The sequence below is a fragment of the Neolamprologus brichardi genome, chromosome 6 (assembly GCF_056152115.1).
Source record: "Neolamprologus brichardi isolate AB-2024 chromosome 6, ASM5615211v1, whole genome shotgun sequence".
NCBI lineage: Eukaryota > Metazoa > Chordata > Actinopteri > Cichliformes > Cichlidae > Neolamprologus > Neolamprologus brichardi.
Window position 1 is genome coordinate 20,612,228 of NC_142109.1, and position 13,002 is coordinate 20,625,229.

At 39.5% G+C, this 13,002-nt stretch overlaps 1 protein-coding gene across 5 annotated transcripts in view; it reads right to left on the reverse strand.

The window, feature by feature from the left end:
- grin2bb (glutamate receptor, ionotropic, N-methyl D-aspartate 2B, genome duplicate b) overlaps window positions 1–6,239 on the reverse strand; it is a 136,019-nt gene extending 129,780 nt beyond the window's left edge. For 2 of the 5 annotated variants that reach the window (XM_087841813.1, XM_006787353.3), the window contains exon 1: window positions 5,663–6,233. The gene's annotated coding sequence lies outside the window, so the exon portion shown is untranslated. Of the gene's footprint in view, window positions 1–4,329; window positions 4,345–5,662 lie in introns of all 5 variants that reach the window. The other 3 variants (XM_006787355.3, XM_006787358.3, XM_006787356.3) reach the window with 3 other exon arrangements.
- Window positions 6,240–13,002: the final 6,763 nt, after the last annotated feature.

The following is a 13,002-nucleotide window of genomic DNA, read 5'->3' on the forward strand; positions in this document are numbered from 1 at the left end:
ACATACATCTGCATACATTACTGAAAGATGATATCCTTTCAGGGATGACAGCTTAAATTCTCAACACTATCAGGGTCATTTAAGTTTAAAAAAAAAAAGTGTGATCTGATTGTTTGGGCTCTCTCCTCATGCCAGGCAGCTCTCTGTCTGTCGTTTGCATCAATGGTGAAAATAAAATTAGGGCTAATGTTCTTGTGAACCAGAGAGCTCTATCTTTCTGCTTGTCCTGTCCTGCATTCAGTAAACAGCGACATTGTCATGCAGATTATAAGCTTCAGATATTGCATGCCTTTACCTTTATCTATTTTGTTGATTTTGCTATTGTTTCTATGCATAAAAATATAAAAATAAAAAGCAGGATTGGCTTTGAGGTATCTAGGACAACGCTCTTTGGGCAAACTACTAGAGGCGTAACTTATTCTGCAAGTGGACTAAGAGTAGTGGCATAGAGGGACCAAACTTTGAAAGAAAGGCCAAAGTGGCAGAGATACAATCAAGAACAAAATCAGGGAGAGAGAACACAGAAGGTGGAGATTAAAGAGTCGAAGTGACAGGCTTTGTATTGACAGCTAGGCTAAATTTGGGCGCAGCATTGTGACTCAGGTTGTGGATTTTAATTCGACCCTAAATCATCGTCAGCTGATCTTTTGGACTCCTACGTGGTGTCTTAAAGGGGAGAAGAAGGTACAAGTAAAAAACAAGTGGAGGTCATCATCAGACAGCAGGTTGAAAAACACAGTATATATGCAGGACTTCTAACTGGTGCAGCAAAAGTTGGATGCAGCCATGCAGATGCATTATTTAGCTTTCCGTGCTTGCTTTTTAAAACAGCGGGAACGGATAAAGCCTAGGCTGTTAGAGACATGAAACATTTATGGGAGGAAATTAACAGCAACAACAATGTGTTTACAAGGAAGTGTTTAAGAAGTGTTAGAAATCATAGTTAAATGTTCACTGTGAGTTGTTTTTTTTTATACAGAACTACGTGAACTTCTTTTTAATGTTGGCATTAATTGTACATTCATATATTAAATGAATATTACATTTGGTTTGTAAGCCGAATTAAATGGTTTTTCCTCACTCTGAGTCAGACATCGCATAAAAAAACTGAATAAAATTCACCAGCCACCACTGACAAACTTCAAAACACTGATTAAGTTTTAACTGACTGCAATTCAAAATTGTAAAATGTTTTTGTGTATCGTGTAAAAGCTCCACTAAGGACCAGAGTTGCTGCAGCGCATCAGTCTCGTGCTCTGTGATGGCTTGGTCACATTAGATGACCACCAGCTTGTGACCTGGAAAAATCAGCAGTTCCCTGTTGCAACCAAAGGCAAGGTCACCCAAACATCGAGCACGCAACGTCCTCATCATCTGGGCGACCACTTTAGATTGAAAGGTGACTGCGGAGGCAACCTGTCTCCAAAGATTCGCAGCCCACCACAGTTTAAGAAGGAATTTCTGTTTCATCTCTCTGAGGTCAGAGCTCAACTCTGAATGTAAGGAGTTAATGTGCATTGCTGTGTATGCAGATAGCTGCACATTTGAGATTCATCACAGTCAACTGATCACAAACATGTTGCACATTAATTCACAAACTAATAGCAGACTAACTCCGTCTTGATGCATCGAGGACAGTAACTGGTCCCCATCTAAGCATAACCATTACAAAGGCAAGAAACCTGCAAGTTCATTGCACATGGTCACGGTCTCAAATCACTAAAGTTCCCTTGTGGTGGTATAAAATGACGTAATGATCCATCAGTATTAAAAATACCTAAGCTGTAGCCTGACTAATGTATGCTATGTCTAGTTTTTCATCCTTTAACAGATCTTTACTGGCACATGCTCACAAGGATATGCCTATTTCTGGCAACACGTGTGTATTTATTGCATCTTGAAGTAGATGCAGGATATGTAGGTACACAGAGTTTAGCCCTTAGGAAAACTGTCAGAGGATATGTGCATGTGTAGAATTTTAATCCCGTCTGGCAGTGAAATGAATAATTCATTCAACAAATTTTATTTACAAAAATCCATCTTTCTCTCTGACTCCTTCTAATTATCTCTGACTCTCATAGTGGCATTAATATGATTCTGATGGCTTGACTCGTAGAATAATGCGGTACATCCTTACATAAACCTTTTGCATTAAACAACTGGACAAGGCTTATTTGTTTATTCATTTAGTATCCTCGCTATGAACCAACATCTTCTCAAAATATTGAATTATGCAATCCCAGAGAGCCATTTTATGGATGTAAATGTGAATGCTTTTATGGTTATGTATACGTAACTCAATATTACTCAAAATGAACAGCGGCTAACTGATTACTTGTTTTATGGCATGTGAAATTAGTTTGTTTTTAAATGGTGATTTTGTGTTTTTCATGTATACGGTAAAGAGCTCTACAATATTAAAACAGCATTAACGGACCAAAGTATTGAACCACACATCTGAATTCAGGTGTTTTCAGCCCAGTTGCCACTGATGTTTAAATCAAGCACATGGCCAGCCTGAAAGAATTTTAAAAGAGCTCTCCGAGTTTGAGCGTGGTACTGTGATAGCATGGAAACTTTGTCAGTTTTTAAAATTTCATCCCTCCTAGATATCCCACAATCAGCTGTTAGATATATTATTGCAAAGGTGAAGGCTTTAGGACTTAGACCATACCAGGTTACAGAGCAGGATCGCTGAGTGCATAAAAGTCGCCAACACTCATTAACATCAGCACAAAAACTGTGCGCCGGGAGCTTCATGGCTTTGGCTTCTATGACCAACTGGCTGGTGTAATGTGTGGCCCAGTACTTTGGTCTATATAGAGAAAGTCCAACATCATGTATGAAGACTGCCTAAAAATCATGTTCTATTTTACAGCTGCTTATGACAAATGCCTAGAAACTGTTTTCATACTGACACAAAACAGATTAAATAAATAGGAGATCATTAAAAGGTGTGAATCTTATTATTTAGTTATTGTTATCCTGTAGTTATTCTTACCTACAGACTCAGTTCACGTTTGCTCTCTTTTGTCTAATGGTGCATTTTAATCATTTTTAGGATATTTATTCTGTTTTTACTTTTTAACAGCTAACTGGCATCAAGAATATAAATACATTACTTTAGTACTGGCAAATTCTCACTTTGTATTGATTTTAAAATCTCACTGATCATACATCTTTCATCTAAAGCACATCTAAAACACATCTAAGGGCTTATTAACCTGTTACATCGGGCAGGGCGTATACAGGGCGATCTGCTGCTTATCCCAACGTTTCTGCTAGTAGACAAAGGTCAGCAGGTGTTTGCTGTCAGAGCTGCCAAACTGTGGCACAGTCCGACCTTTGAGATCAAAAAGGGAACTTCTTTACTGTCTTTTAAATCTCTTCTTAAAACATTTTTATGGAAAAGCTTTCATGGATGTTTAAAAGGTAGCAATGTGCTTTTATTTTTCATTATTTGCCTTTCTTTCTTTTTTTTTAAGTTTTTTTAAAGATTATAAATTTCTTCCTGTGAAGCAGTTCCTAACTTTGTTAAATATTAGTATTATTTACCTAACCATTTTAATTTGAAATGGGACTTTATTGCCTAATTCCCAGCATACAGTCTTTTGCATCGCCTTTAGTGTGCACTGTACTCAATAAAGTCCTGCTGAAGAGTCAATTAGAGCAAAGTTGGTGTATGAGTGATATTAGGTCTGTGATTTATTCACTGTCAACGATCTGTCGCAGACCCACTGGGGAGGAAACAAGAAGGAGAAATGTAACGCAGGAGGAGGATGACATCAGTTTGGCACTGGCTAACACACCTCTACCAGCTCAGGCGCACAATAAGGAATGAAAGAATAGTAATGAACAGATGTAAATCCATGCACCTGCACGCTGCACTGGACTAACTGAGTGAGTCATCTGGTATAAGCTTCATTCTGCGCGTTAGAAATAGTGCGTGAGTGAGGGATATTTTGTGCTCCGAAATGCAGCTGAACGTGTGAGAGTGTGAAATTCTTGGAGATGTAATCTCAATTATACAGACTTTTTTTTTTAAGTGGATAAACAACCAATTAGTCACAGAGCGACGACGAAAGGTGAAACCGTGCAAGCAACTCTGGTGGAAAATACAAAAACAGCCATCACCTGTAGATGAAAGTTCATGCAGAATACATTTCCACCAGCTTCATGCAGACTTCCGAATGTACACAAACGCATGCACACTCTTGCTCCGTCAGCTGTGCTCTTGCACACGTATTTAGGGTACACACCTTCTTTTCATGCATGTGCATACGCTCACTTGCAAAGAAGAAGTGAGGGCTTTATTAATTCACTACTCACCTAATTAACTCTTTTCTGTAACACATAATTTATAGACTGTAGTGGAGATGTTTTACAGAGGAGCAGAGTTGAGACACAAAAGCAAAGACAGAGCAAAACGAGCGGTCCTTCATATTCCTTCATGACGACATCCCACTCTCAGAACAATCAAGAAAGAGGGATTCATTAAGCCTCTTTATCAGTCCATAAGAAGGGGGTGGGCGGTGAGACTAAAGTAGCTGGTGTGGGCCTATGCTAGTAGGCAAAATTTTTCACCTTACGGCTGAGTGCACAGGCAATTTTCAGTTAAATGTCCATGTGTATATGGGCTAATTGAGAATAGACTAGCAGTGGTAACGCTTTAAAGCAGCTCTCCCAAAAAAGGTGTGGCGGTGAGAAGTAGAGACGTAGCATCAAACAAAACACAGAGGGAAAGGGGACAAATGTGACAGAGGAAAAGAGGAAGGTAGTGATGAAATGGCGCGTGAAATTCTACCTATTTTGATCTGTCTATCAGTCTGTCTCTATCTAAAAACCTGCTGTCTATTACACCTTAAATCCACAGCGAGGAATTACCCGCTGAATCCACTGATCAACATCCAGCTAATGGTAACCGGTCTCTGTTGGCCCGAAAGGGAGTGAGAATGAAAGCAGGGAATAAAAGAAAATGGAGAGATTTGGGTGAAAGAGGGAGGAAAACTGAAAACATGCTGAAGAGGGAAGATTGTGTGTCTATGTGCGTTGGTGTGTGTGTGTGTGGGATGGGAAGGGAAGGGGCAGGGAGGCAGTAAAAGTACTAATGGCTGCTGATGGACTGGCAGAATCAAAATAAGCACAAAATCAAGCATGAAATGGGATACACTATTAATGACTTGAGATGGCCATTAGCGCCAAACTTTGAATGCAGCTCAGCAGATCATGTGAAAAGAATATCATTCCTTTTAGGACAAATATCCCAAACTTTGCCAAAATTCGACTGTCAAAGTCAATAAAATTACACCAGTGAGACTGCAAACTCATTTTTTTTCCATTTCAAATGCGTTACAAAACAAATAAATATATATAAAGATTTTTTTTTATTAGTATTATTAAATCATGACATGTGTACAGATAAAAAAAAAAGATTTCTCAAAGACAACAATTAAAAATGGGCGCCCTTGGCCATGATGATGAGGACAGATGAGGAGAAGGATGCGAGACCAGACCGATATCGACTCACTGAACGCTCATCCTTTAGGCATAGTTTAGTGTGCGAGTGCATGTGTGTGTTAATGTGTGTTTTATGTATACGTAAAGCACACACAAATACACACAGACAGACAGATAGACAGACACTAAACGATATTGAACCTACCTAGAGTAACAATTAAGAATCCCGCAAGAGTGTGATGCAAAAGAAATGGGTGTGGAGGGGACCAAAAGAGAAGGAAAAGGGGGGGAAAAATAGTCATTCATGAGGAGTTTTTTAGTTGTCTTTGAAAAAAAAATCATCCAAGATCATTAATCATCAGACTTTAGACACAGAAAGAGGCGTAGGATGGGGTATGATGACCTGACGAGCAGCATTTTGATGTGAAATGCAAAGGAGGGACTGACAGGAATGATATGGTTTGGTGAAAAGAGAAGAAGGAAGAGTGAAGAGGGAGAAAGAAAGGGCAAAAAAAATTGGAAAAACAAAATTCCCTTCTTTCCCCTCTATCTCACTCATAAATATAAGAAATTGTACACCAGGTAGATGGAGAAATAGATGAGGAGGCAAATGACGGAGAGAGAGACTATATGAAAAGATGAAGCACCTCCCAGCACTGCGATGAGGAATAAGAAAAATATAAAACGAAAGAAAAAATTGAATACTCCAAAGCCTTCCGTTTTTGCTCTGTTTAGTGAGGCGAGGAGGGGGCTTTCAGTTATATCCCCCCCTCTCTCTCTCTGCAACTGGTCAGTCTTCTTTTATCTTCTGTCCTCCTCAAAGCAAGATGCTACCTTCCCTTCAGATGAGCGGTAACCCTTTGCCAACACAGCTGTTGGACATGGCACTCAGGCTGGCTGCATGGTTGGGTGCTGCTACGCAGAGATACAGAGTGTGGAGCCGAAACACACCTCTGGCTGGCGTAGAGCGGCGAGCGCAACTCAAACTGCGCTCGCTCTCCTCCCCCTCCTTCCAAGAGAGCGAGAGAAAGAGAGAGCGATGTGGAGGTGGGTCCCTCTGTAGGATTGTGAATTAGAGATATGCTACAGTGAAGCCAGGCTGCTGCAACAATTGTCAAGAAAATTGTTTCCAATACAGAAAGCAATGGCTCCCTCTGTTGTTGCTCTGTTTTAATTGGAGATTAGACTCGGCAGCATCTGAGGGAGACAGCGGAACGAGCTGAAAGAACAGTGCCACACTGCGAAACGATACCCCATTACAAGTAAAACACCTGCATTTCAAAGTACATTAGGACTGCTAATGATGCTTTTTACAAAAAAGTAAAAATCTAAAGTTCCGCAAAGCCAAAAGTCACAACTTTAAACTGTATTAAACTCTATTTTGGCATTAAGACTAGTTTACTGTTATTTAAAATGTAAAATAATAGCAAGCATATATATATATATATATATACACACACACACACACACACACACATATATAGATAGATAGATAGATAGATAGATAGATTCTGTTGAGTACTTATAAAACATTTTACTCTTGTAAAAGTAAAAAAGTGCAAGCTCTGAAATGTACTCAAAGTAAGAAAGTAAAAGTAACACTTTGGAGGATGTTTCTACCAGCTATTTTTGTGCAAAGCTAACTGAACCTTGTGCTGTATTAATGTAATAATATTAGTAAATTGGAATAAATACTTTGTTTCAGTCTAAATTTTAATAATAAAAAATTTACTCTGCCAGAACATGAGCAGAGAAAAAGAAGGAAAATGTGAAAAAGAGAGAGCTCTATTTTCTTTGACTTAAGACAGGAATGTGTATACAGTCAACAGTTAAAGTGAGATTCAGTGGGGGGGGGGGGGGGGGGGGGGGGGGGGGGTTCTTACAAATGTATACACCTGAATCAACCAGATGTCAGCAGATGTTTCATGAGTTGTCCTGGCTGATTTTCATCCTCTGTACTGAGGGTACACAGTTTATACTAACTAGACAGCCCCTGTGCACCAGTCCCACACTTGTTCTTTACTTTAAATCCATCACAGTACAGCAATCTAACCTGTTAATCCTGCACTAATCTGCAGAGGATTTTCATGCTTTTAATGATTTTGATCCATAACACAGTTAGTCAACCTCAGCTTGTTTAGCCGTTTCACACAATATGAAAACAGATTATCTCACATGTACGGACCAAAATATCTGATTTAAAAACATGAGGACTCACATGTAAACTTTAAATTTCCAGTTTATCAAATCCCACTGAGCAGTCCTTACCTTTGCATCTAACCTCTCTGAGTGAAGTTGGCTCTTTCTTTTCTCTGCCTGTGAAATACAGGAGCTGGACGTTAAGCTAGCAACAAACTGCACACAAACAGTTCGTGTGTTTGTTGATGTTTGTTGAGCTGAAAGAAACGTAGCATTTGAAATGACCTGCCACTTAAAAAACGTCGCTCCAAACAACAGTTCTGACAGACAAAAAAAAAAAAAAAAAACCTTGCTTCCTTCATGCTCGCTACTTTTCATAGGGCTAGCTACATGCTGAAGTACCGCTACCAAAACTTATGGATACGTGCAGTCCTCGTGATCGTGGTGTTGAGAAAAGAAAAAAAAAAAACTTTTACCCCTGACTGTGGCACACGATTGTGCCTCTTTGACCTCTGTTTATGCGACATCCTCTGGTGACTATTACACGAACAGGACTGACTTTCATGTGTTACTGTTCAGGCTCAACTCGGTTTGATGTTTGAAGGCCTGCACGTGAAACAATAACTCCCTCGGTTAAACCAAAAGTATCCGACCTGTTTTCAAAATGTAAGAAGTGGAAAGTACAGATTTTTTTTAATGTAATGACTAAAGTAGTTATTTTAGCACACATTAAGATGGGCATACACTGTGCGATTTTTTCAGTCGCGTTATTCAGCTTCTGCTCAAACTGTACGATTGACTCGCAGGGGTTAGAAGTTCGTAGGTCACGATGCAGAGTCTCACACTATAAGGCCCGATGCTCTGATGCGACCCGAGTGCTCACACTGTGCGTCCATAAAAATAAAGGTTGTAACCTACGAACTTCTAACCCCTGCGAGTCAATCGTACAGTTTGAGCAGAAGCTGAATAACGCGACTGAAAAAAATCGCACAGCGTATGCCCAGCTTTACTCTGTGAATGTATTGCCTGACTTTTCTGTTGTTAGCTGAAGTGGCAACTTGTGCTCTTCTGCGCATGTTGGTTGTAACGAGTGGTTATGACTAATGGCATCAACAAGGCATTTTCATAATATCCAGTGAGCTACTGGATATTCTCTGTTAACACTATGACAATAGAGATTAAACAATAGAGATGATTTCCGAAATACTCAGACCAAGCTGTCTGCCACCAGCAACCATGCCACAATCAAAGTTACAAAATTAACTCTCCTACTTATTCTAATGTTCAGTTTGAACTTCAGCAGGCCGTCCTGACCCTGTCTACATGCTTAACAACTAAGTTGGTGTCATCTGATTGCATTAAGCAGTTAACCAGGTGTACCTAATAAAGTGAGAGGTGAGTGTATATTTGACAGTGTGTTCTGTGTTCCTGTGCTTATACATTCACCCCCATAAAAGCTCAGTAAAGGCCCAAATAAAATGCTAATGGAAATTCTTTGCTTACACACAGGCTGCAGCTTTTTTTTCAATTCTTGGGTTATCTACTGTATTCGATGTGTGTTCACTTTTTATATTACAGCTCAATTATTTACATAAAAATATGCACGCAATCAGCCTGTGAAATAGAATGTACACTTATTTACACTCATCAGTATATAAAAAAGTTACATTTTGCTTGAAGTCTATATACGCTCAGCTTATTGTACTAAATATGAGTGGTAGAACTGGGAATTTTGAGTATTAGTTACATATATGTTAGGATTTTAATACTGTTGCAGTATGAAACTAAGTTTTTCTAATTGTGAAAATATAACTTATAAACTATAGGTTTGTTGTTATGATTTTGTAGTTTTTCTTCTTCTTTTTCTTAAATTCATTTACTCTTTCCATCGCTGACTTGTGTTAATTCAATAGACAAACAGGTATGATTCTGTACCTTCTCTTTGGTGCAGAAAGTGTGTCATTTACAGTTTCATTCAGTGGGAAATATAAAGCAGTAGATTATGTGAGAGACCTCTAGTGGTAGTTTGTATAGGTGCATGTATGATTCGCCTGACAACACAGAAAATGGAGCTTTCTACATGTGGTTTTAATTCAAAACAAGCATTTTTTTTTTTACTTTATTTAATTTTTTTATTCTTTGTGCCTGAATTAAATATGTAATAAAATCAACAGAAAGGCATCCCGCTTATGTGGCGTGTTGCCACAGAAACCTGCCAGCTTGTGAATGAAGCTGCCTACAGGTTACGTTTATGGGAATGTGTGCTTGAAAAAGGCTATCCAACAACTCCTGTAGTTTGTATTACTGCATCATGCAGCATGATTCTTACAGTGCCTCCTCACTTGTCCATGTGGGTCAAAGACTGTATTTAAATGATGGATGTAGCCACAGAGATATCACCCATTTGTGTTGTGCTAAACATTTTGAATACTTAACATTAGTGCCAAAAAGTTCATTTATTTCTTCCATAGCCAGCCTCAGTAGCCCGACATTGAACTGTCAGGGCCCCCACTCTTGATCGCCGTACAACAAACATTGGACTAAACGCCATACAGCACCTCCTTCAGGAGGTGGGCCCATGTCATCTCTTTGGTCTCCATCGGCCCAGCCACCAGGCATGTTCCCTCAACTTCCCTCCCCAGGCTTGCCTCCGGGGTGCATCCCTGGTAACAATATCCCAGGCAGGGTGGAAGTGTCCCTTGATATCTTCTCTCTCAGAGGGATTAAATGTTCCAGGCATGTCTTAGTGTGAGGAGCCCCCGGGGCAGATGCAGGATATGTTGGAGAGATTACATCTTGCGGTTGGCCTGGTGATGGATGGATGGATGGATGGATGGATGGATGGATGGAGCCAGATTTGGAAGACAGTATGGATAAAATACATAAAATACACCATTATCAGAGAACTTACTTACTGTAGGAAGCTACAATAATGAACTGTGGATTACTGCTAAATTTATAAAAAAAATTAAAAAAAATAAAAACCCAACAAATTCTTGGACTGGCTGTAATTCACTGCAGGCTATATTATTTGTCAAATAATTAGATAGAAACTCCAGTTCGGTCGAGTTTGGGGAGGCCTAACAGATGGCAGTCAGGCCATAGCTATGTCAACTTTCTGGGAATTCTGCAAAGAGAAATTCCTCCACAGAGATGTGAAAGACTTACTGGCAGTTATTGCAAAATCTTGATTTCAGTTCTTGTTGCTGAACGTGGCACAACTAGTTTTTTTTTTTTCCACAAAAGACCAGGTCGGTTTGCATAACATTTTTTCCTCTGATAAATGAAGTAATAATTTAAAAATTGTATCTTGAATTTACTTAGGTTATCTTTGTGTAATATTTAAATATGAAACATGTAAGTGTGACAAATATCCCAAAAAGACAAAAAGAAAGAAAAACTGAAACTTCATGATGGCAGTAACAGGATCCACAATATTTTCCATGTATCTGTGAGACATAAAATTCCACTAAAGTAATCTTTTAGCATTGTGTCGTGCATTATGATGGGAGATTAGAGCACCAGTCTCTTGATTTTTCTTCTCTGTCTTTTGCGTGTTCTTCTCATCTGTTGTTGGTGTGGACTGTGTGGATTTGCTGTTTAGCTGTAGCATATTTAAATAAAATACACAATATAACAAAACATTATCTGCAGCAAACCTCGATTGTGATAGGAGAGCAGACCATGATGCACAAAAAAAAGAATAATACAGTTTGGTGAGTTACCAGTTGTTAGAATTGTAGCCATGACAGCAATAGCTGTATTGGTAGTACTTGATTTTGAAGGCTCCAGGGCTCCCCTCTGTGGCAACTGAAAGTACTGCAGGTCAGCAACGAACAATGGCCACAAACTTGACTTTTCGTTTCATATCATTACTTATTGTAGCTAGGATTAAATAATATCACAGCAAAACCTGTCAACTGCAATGATAACCACAGACATTAGTGTGGAGGTCGCAGCATTAATGTGCAGTTCTTACGCTCATGTTAACAGTAGCTCACATGCTTAATTTAGAAAAAAAATCCAGAATCCGGAAAGATCCACCTTTAAGTCTCTGTCTCTTCTCTTTTTGTCATTACAGAGCTGTTGAATCAAAGAAGCTTATATGTAAGATCATTTTCTTTTAGGCCAGTTTACCTCTTTCACATTTTTGGCATCGTTTTACTTATCGTGCAATGTTTTTTCTCTGTCAATGGAAACTTAAAGTTTCCATTAGGCATCTGCTTACTCTAATGCCACTGATGCATGCGCTTACCTACTGTTTTCTCTGCACTGTGGATTATGCTTTAATGCTTTTATCCTCTCCCTCCCTGCACTTTTCTGCAGTATCAGTGGCGCCAGCAATGTGTGGCCTAGAGTTGTGGTGGTTACTGGATCTGCTCAGTGTTTATTGTCTGTTGTTTTTACAGTGCTCAGTTTTCCTCACTCTGCAGTCTGTTGAGGTAAATTGCTGCCAGAGGTTTTTTTCTTTCTTTTTGCTAAGTGCTTCCTAAATGGGAAATGTTGGGTTGTCTATGTCAAACTGTAAGGTCTCTGTTGAAGTCAAATAATCAAAATGTATGGCACTTCAGAATGTTTTTAACCCAAACTGACCAGATGTTATTTATAATATAAGAGAATATAAAATGAATTTCACTTCAGTGCTTAATGTGATGTGTTCATCTTTTCAATTCTCACTTGAAAGGCACAAAGGAAACAATAAAATATACAAAGCAGCTCAGCTACTGAGAGCCTTGGTCTGACTATGGCCACATTAAAGCAGCGGTCCCCAACCTTTTTTGCGCCACGGACCAGTTTATGTCCAACAATATTTTCATGCACCGGTTTTTACGGTGTTGCGGATACATACAAAAAAATAAAACCAGTACCAGTACCAAAAAAAGAAGATTTATTCTAGCGCTGTCAGTGTTAATCTCGTTAAAATGATGTTAACGCCATAACCACATTAACGCTGCAAATCTCCGTTAGCGAGTTAGCGCAAATCGCCCCGTGCGTGGGGCTGCACGGTGCTAAGGCATTGAGCTCCTTCATGCATCTAGGATGCAGCAGTCTGTCACTGAAGGAGCTCTGCAGTTCAGCAACATTTACATGCATGGGGTGGGAGACTCTGTCCATCAGAGATGTTATTTTGGTCCTTCTGTCTCCCACCACCTGCACTGGGTCCAGGGTGCATCCCAGAACAGAGCTGGCCTTCCTGATGAGTTTATCCAACCTCTTCTTCTCAGCTGCTGATAAACTGCTGCTCCAACATACAACACTGTAAAAAATGACAGATGCCACCACAGAGTCATAAAAGGTCTTTAAAAGCGCTCCCTAGACTCCAAATGACCTCAGTCGCCTCAGTCTGCTCTGACCCTTCCTGTAAAGAGCATCAGTGTTGTGGCTCCAGTCTAGCTTATTATTCAG